Genomic DNA, 7,680 nt, shown 5'->3' on the forward strand with positions numbered 1-7,680 from the left:
GTTTCTCTTTCAATGCTTGATATGGGCCTGTTAAGGTGGTTTAACTCATCTTGGTTTAGTTTCAGCATGACAATATTTGCTAGCAAAAAAGATCAATTTCTGTCAAGTTCTCAAACTTATTAGCATAAAATTTTGAGAAGTATTCCCTTATAATGTTCTGAATCTTGGTTGTTTCTTTGGTGATGATTCCATTCTCATCTCTGAGTTTATTTTTTGGGTGTGTTCTCTTCTTTTTCTGATAGGATTTGCTAAAGATCTGTCAATTTTGTTAATTTTATCGAAGAACCAATTATTTGTTTTATTGATTCCTTCTGTGGAATTTTTGGATTCTAATTCATTTAATTCAAATTGAACTTTAATTATTTCTTTCGGTCCACTGGATTGGGGTTTATCTTGCTGCTCTTTTTCAAGAAAGTTTAGAAGTGTCATTAAATTGTTGGTTTCAGATCTCTCAAATTCGTTGATGCAGGAGCTCAGAGCTATAAACTTGCCTCTGAGTACTGCCTTTCCTGTGTCCCAGAGGAGCTGGTAATTTGTGTGCTCATTTTTGTTGAATAGCATGAACATTTGAATTTCCTTTCTAATCTCTTCCATGACCCACTCATGATTCAGCAGTGTGTTGTTTAGCCTCCATGTGTTACCGGACTTTCTTTGGTGGCTTTTGGTGTTGAGTTTTAATTTTATTCCCTTATGGTCTGAGAGAATGTAAGGTATAATTTCAATGTTTCTCAATTTGGACAGGTTTGCTTTGTGACATAAAATATTGTCAATTTTCAAAAAGGTCCCTTGTGCTGCTGAGCAAAACGTGTATTCTGATGCTGCTGTGTTAAATATTTGGTAGATGTCTGTTAAATCTAGTTGATCTATGCAGTTGTTTAGATCTGCGTTTTCTCTGTTAAGTTTTTGCCGAGTTGATCTATCTAGTGGGGATAATGGTGTGTTAAAGTCCCCAACAATTAGTGTCTTTGGATCTATGTGAGTTTTGGGGGAAAGTAATGTTTCTTGGATAAATTTGGGTGCTCCGTTGTTTGGCGATTAGATATTAAGTATTGTAATATACTCCTGGAGGTGAGATCAGTGAATTTGTATGTAGTGACCTTTTTTTTTTTAATCTCTTCTCACTAATTTTAATTTGAAGTCTATTTGATCTGACATTAGCCTTGCAGCTCCTGCCTGTTTATGGACTCCATTTGCTTGGCATATTTTGTTCCAGCCTTTCACTTTCAAAAGTTGTTTTTTTAAATTTTTTTTATTGTGACAAGACTGTACACAGGGGTTACAATTACATGGGCAAGTTAATGAGTACATTTCTTATGAAGCATTGTAGCCTCCTAGTTTGTTTCTCCTTCCCATCTCTTCCAAGCCTCCCCCACCCACCCAATTCTTCACCCACACCCCCACTAAAGTTGTAAAGATTGTTTTCGACATGACAACTTGTACTTCTCATTGTTGCAACGGGTCCACTGTATCCTTATTTAAACGACTTGCTTTTCCCCTTCCCCTCCACAAATTATACCGACGTCAAATACACTGAAAGCAGGGGTTATACTGTGGGGAGGGACATACAAAGCAACAAAGAAATAATCATATAAATGCGTTAGAAACAAATGCATGAAAGAAAAACAATTTAAATACATATCTTAGGGTTCATTTTCCTAACATCACCTTATCTGACCATTTCTGCTTGACTCATATATATACTAACTATTGCAAATGAGGGAAACCATGGGATCTATGTTTCTTTGGGCTTGGCTTACTTCACTTAATATAATTTTTCCAAGTCTTTCCATTTACTAACAAATGGGGCAATGTCATTCTGTCTGATGGAGGCATAGAATTCCATTGTGTATATATACCACATTTTCTTGATCAATTCATCTACTGAGGGGCATCTGGGTTGGTTCCATATCTTAGCTATAGTAAATAATGCTGCAATAAACATAGTTGTGCTGGTGGTAGCTTTAGTGTGGTCTTGTTTGTAAACATTTGGGTAAATGCCCAAAAGTGGGATTGCTGGATCATAGGGGAGCTCTATGTGGAGTCTTTTTAGGAACCTCCATAGTAAAAAGTTGTTTGCTTTTATGGGCAAGATGTGACTCCTGAAGGCAACAGATAGAAGGATCTTGCTTTTTAATCCAACTAGACAGTCTATGTCGCTTAATTGGAGAATTAAATCCCTTAATTTTAAGAGTTAGGACTTAGAGGTATTTGGGAGTTGCTCCCATGTTATCCATCTTTTTGGGGGCTGTGCCAACTGGGTTCTTCCTATGGTTCTTGTATCTCTTTTGGGTGCTGTTTCTCAGCCTTTATTATGGTCTTCTTGGTTTTCTATGTGTAGGACATCTTTAAGTACCTTTTGTAGGGCTGGTTTGATAGAGATATATTGTTTCATTTGTCTTTGCTATGGAAGGTTTTTATTTGACCTTCGGTTATGAAGGAGATTTTAGCTGGGTACCGTATTCTTGGTTGATAGTTGTTTGTCTTTAGGGCATGGCATTTATCATTCTGGAGTCTTCTTGCTTTAATTGTCTCTGCTGAATAATCTGAGGTGATTATAATTAGTTTCCCTTTATAAGTGATTGATCTTTCCCTTGGTCTTAATTGATCCCATGTGGATTATAATGTGACGGTGGGATGTCCTGTTCTTTTATGGTCTATTTGGGGTTCTAAAAATTTCTTGTATCTGAATAAGCCTATCCTTTTGCATGTTTGAGAAGTTCCCTGCTAGGACCCTGTTAAACAAATTTCCTAGAACATTAACTTCTGTCTTTAGGTGCTCCTCTATCCATTATCCTCATATTAGGCCTTTTGATGGTCTCTTCCAAATGTTAAATATAGCTATCATATTTCTTGGATTTGTCTTGGATAGTTGTATGTTCTTTCTTTATAATATCTAGGCTTTATAATATCTTCTTCATGGTCTAACCTACTGTCAAGACTTTCTACTATGTTCTTTTATTTCTTTTCTTTCTAATTGGTCGATGGCTTCAAACTCTTTGAGCTTTGTTTTAGATCTTGTATGAACTTCTTTACTTCCTTAATTTGGTGTTTAGTTTTTATTCTCTGAGCACTTAGTTGATTGGCTATGGTTCCTTGGAGTCCCATTCCTTTTGGCAGGCTCCATTCAGCATTTCTTTTGTGGACTCCCTGAATTCTTTCAGCTGTCTGTTTATGGACTCCATGAATGCCTGTATTGATCTTTGTCCATTCTCATCCTGCACTCGCAATTCCTGCATTACTCTTCGATTAGCTTCCTCATGTTCATGCAATTCTTGTAGTTCTCTTTGACTTTTGTCAGACTGCTCACGCAATTCCTGTGTTGGTCTTTGTCTGTTCTCATCCTGCCCATGCAATTCCTATTTTCTCTTTGACTGTTCTCAGCCTGCTCTCACACACAATTCTCTTCTTTCTCTTTGACTGCTCTCAAGCTGCTCATGCAATTCCTGTATCAATTTTTGAGTAGCTTTCTCACGCTCACCAGATTCCTGTATTTACCTTTGGTTTGCCTCCTCTCTCTCCCTATCACGCTCACACTGAGTCCTTTGCAGGTTTTCAATCTTTTCATTCACCATGTTTACCGGAGTTTTTGTAGAGCTTTTAGGGAACTCTGCTCTGGATTATTCATTAGCTGTTCTGTCACCTGATTGTCTTGATTGGGAGTTGAGATACGTAGACTTGTCATTTTTTCTTTTGTTTTTCTGGCTTGTTCTGCCCATTTGGTATGAAAGTAACATCAATTTTGTGCTAGAACACAATTTTAAGGCAAGCATCAACCAAAGTTCTGTAGCTGCACATTCAAAAGGCTGGGAGGACTGGGAAGGTGGCTCAGTGTTAGAGTGCTTTCCTTGCATGCATGAGGCCCTGGGTTTGATTCCTCTGCACCACATAAGCAGAAAAGGCCAGAAATGATGCTATGGCTCAAGTGATAGGGCACTAGCCGTGAGAGGAAGAACTGAGGGACAGCACCCAGGCCCAGAGTGCAGGCAACATGACTGACAAAAAAGAAAAAAAAAGCTGCAGGTACAATCTAACTCAACAGATACAATCTACTCAACATCAAACAACTATGGATTAATGGGATAAGAACAGCAAGAAAGAATTTGGCAAATCATAAATTATTAGGTTTATGGAGAAATGTGGGTAAAATAGGATTATAGTGGTGTGGAGAAGTAAAATGAGAGTGAATTTTATCAAGTCCTAATCTCAGAGAGGGAAATGAATTGGACAGAGTGATAGGAGAGGGATTAAAAAAAGAAAAATTAAAACAAAAAACAACAAGAAAAATAGAAAAACAAAAATTCTTTAAAAATTATATATGTACAAAGAGGTAATACTGCTATTAAAGAATTTAAGCCTAAGAGGTTGTGAATTGAGTAATAAATTTCTGGATTAAATGTGTACACAATGGGGGATAAGGTATAATATTCGAAGAGGGCTATATATCTGAAGATGAACAGAACAGCGTTTAAGTAAAAAAAAGAAAAACAGCAAGAGGAAAAAAATGAAAAAAATGAAGAAAAGAAAAAAAAAGCACCAAAGGGTGCTCATATACACCTAAAGTAAAAATTATAATTGAAAAAAAAAGATTAATAGTAAGCGAATTTTAAAACATAAATAGTAAAATAAATGGAACCAAAGCATGTCTTTGATTTATTTTGGGGGGGGACGGGAGGAGGATGGGAAGATCCTGTATCTGCCTTGTGCCCAAAACCCATCTCTTGCTGGACTCTCTGGTCTGCTTGTGGTTTTTGGTATTCCTGTGGCTTGTTTGGTTTCTTAATTGTTTGTTTGAGCAGGCAGAAAAATGCTCTGTTTTACTCAGATCCTCCTCCCAGGCTAGTTCAGTGAGACGGAGTTTTGCTTTGAGTATCACAAAAGAGTTAGATAGCTGTTAACTCTAATTTGGAGATGCTGTGATGAGGCTAGGTTCTGGGTAGCATTGAGGCCTTTCAGCAAACAGTAGCTTTTCCCTCAGGAGCTAGCTCCAGAGACACTCACAGAACCCAGCGTGGAGCCATTCTCAGAATTTATGTTTACTGAAGTTCAATTGTTTGACTAGGCTGCTGTAGGGAGGGGCAGCCTCTGGCTCTGTTTACCCAGTGAAGAAAGCCACTCATTTGGGGGCAGACTTTTCTCTGTCTGGGCTGGGTGACTTTCCCCTGAGTGGGGTTGAGCCTGGCAGGTCAGGTCAGGTTCCTGTGACCTGCTAAATGACTCTTTTTTTTTTCTTCCAGGGCCTGAGTTGCAGCTAGCTGCTCAGCTGGGTCTTGCTGTATCAAAGATGGAGATCTCAGGTGGATGGGGGGAGGGGCAGCCTTCCCACCTCTACTCCATGAGAAACAGTCAGGATGTCAGGGTTCTATTCATGGCGGAGTGTTGGTTCCTGGGTCGTCTCTGGTTTGTGATCTGCCAGATGAAGATACCTTTTCCTTGTCAATTCTTGCTGGTGTTGAGTGGAATCCGCTTGCCTCCTGTGTCTGGCACCTTTGTCCCAGAATCTCTGTGTTATATGTATGGCTGCTACTGCAGCCACGGCAGCCAACGCAGCCACCGCAGCTGAGGCTATACAGGCAAGTGCTCAGATATGTCTCCTTGCCTGGATTTTGCCTCTCTGGCCAAACCCTCTGTACTGTAATTGCACACTTGGTGTGATTCTCTATCCTAGGTCTGTTCATTAGAACACTAAAACTGCTTCCTATGCGAGAGATCTTCCTCCGCATAGATCTTCCCAGAAGTCAAATTAATTTCATTGTTAATGATATTATATGGGTAAAATAAAGGAAATAAACTCTTCCATCTCAGGACAATTTTATAAGTTTTTTAGTGTAATCATACAGTACAGAGGGTTCACATTCACATAAGCAAGATAATTAGTACATTTCCTAACAAGCATTGTTGCCTCCTCCTTTATATTTCATCTACCATCCCTTCCCTCCCACCTCAACAAGTACACTCTTCTCTCCCCGCCCCCACGGAGAGTGTAAAGTTCATTTTTCAACATAGTTTCTTGTGCTTTTCATTGTTATAGGTTAACCTGTATCCCTATTTGAGCCTGTTTTCCCTTTCCCTCTGCAAATTATAGTAGTGTACATACAAGATGTAGGTGAACCAACTGCAAATAAAGTGAAAACAGAAGTTATAGAGTGGGGGAGGAACATGTAAAGAAACAAAAAATCACATTGCACATTATAAATATGTTAGAAACAACAGCAAGAAACAAAATACCAATTGTTTCCCTATCTTGGGGTTCAATTCCCTTAACATCATTTTATCTGGTCATATGCCAGACATATATTCATTATTGAAAATAAGGAAAAACATGGGACCTATGTTTCTTTGGCCTTAGCTTACTTCTCTTAATATTTTTCCAATCTTCCATTTCCTAACAAATTGAGTAATGCCACTTTTTCTTATGGAGGCATAGAATTTCATTGTTTATATATACCATATTTTCATGATCCAATCATCTAGTGAGGGGCATCTGGGTTGGTTCCATATCTTAGCTATGGTAATAATGCTGCAATAAACATAGTTGTGCTGGTAGTTTTAGTATTGTCTTGTTTGTGATCATTTGGGTAAATGCCCAAAAGTGGGATTGCTGAGTCATAGGGGAGCTCTATGTGGAGTCTTTTTTTTTAATATTATTTTATTTTATTTGAGAACATACTGTACAGAGGGGCTACAATTACATGGGCAGGATAATGCATACATTTCTTACCAAGCATTGCAGCCTCCTCCTTTGTTTACCCTTCACCTCGTTCCCAGCCTCCCCCCTCCCCCCACCCAATTATACCCCCCTCCCTCCCCCCACCGACATTGTAAAGCTGGTTTTGACATGACATTTTGTACTTCTCATTGTTGCAACAGGTCCACCTGAATCCTTAAACGACTTGTTTGCCCCCATCTCCTCCACATGTTATACTGACATCAAATGGATCAAGAAAATGTGGTATATATGTGGAGTCTTTTGAGGAATTTCAATTCTGCTCTCCAAAGTGGTTGAACAAGTATACACTCCCACCAAGAATGCATACGGTTCCCTTGTGACCACATCCCCACCAGCATCTGTTCTTGTAAAAATGTGGAATGCTCCACGAATTTGCATGTCATCCTTGTGCAGGGGCCATGCTAATCTTCTCTGTATGGTTCCAATGTTAGTGTATGTGATGCTGAATTGAGCAGAGAACACTTTTTATATATAAAGTGTAATTGATTCTATTAAACTAGACAATTCAACAAAAAGTAAGTTCAAAAGAATTGTCATGAAATTTTAGAACCATATATTTCTTACATAAGCACACATTTAAGAATAAAGTCAAGATTGACATGTCAAAAACAAAATAATTCCACATATTTCTTGTTCAAGAGATGTGTAGGAGGAGGAATTCAATTATTCTATACAAGGCACCTGTCATAATGAACACAGCAACAAATGTTAAGGTTTGTTAAAAGAATTAATGTTTTAAATATATTTAATGTTGAGTATTTGGTTATATATGCCAAAATTAGGACTTTTTGGCAGATATAAAACTTTTCTATGAAGTATTTAAGATTTATGGTAGCAGACGTATCCTACTAAGAATGTACATTGCAGAGTTTATAGAAACTTGATTAAAGAAAACTTGCAAAGTCTTTGTGTAAAGAGGCAGAGTGAAGAGTTTAGATTTTGTTAACTACACA

At 38.2% G+C, this 7,680-nt stretch overlaps 1 non-coding gene across 1 annotated transcript; it reads right to left on the reverse strand.

Annotated features, from left to right (window-relative positions):
- Window positions 1–7,075: 7,075 nt before the first annotated feature.
- On the reverse strand, window positions 7,076–7,182 carry LOC138823881 (U6 spliceosomal RNA). Its single transcript, XR_011370939.1, has one exon. It is a non-coding gene; the product is annotated as a U6 spliceosomal RNA (small nuclear RNA).
- Window positions 7,183–7,680: the final 498 nt, after the last annotated feature.

The sequence above is a fragment of the Dipodomys merriami genome, unplaced genomic scaffold (assembly GCF_024711535.1).
Source record: "Dipodomys merriami isolate MVZ:Mamm:240054 unplaced genomic scaffold, mDipMer1.0.p SCAF_124, whole genome shotgun sequence".
Lineage (NCBI taxonomy): Eukaryota > Metazoa > Chordata > Mammalia > Rodentia > Heteromyidae > Dipodomys > Dipodomys merriami.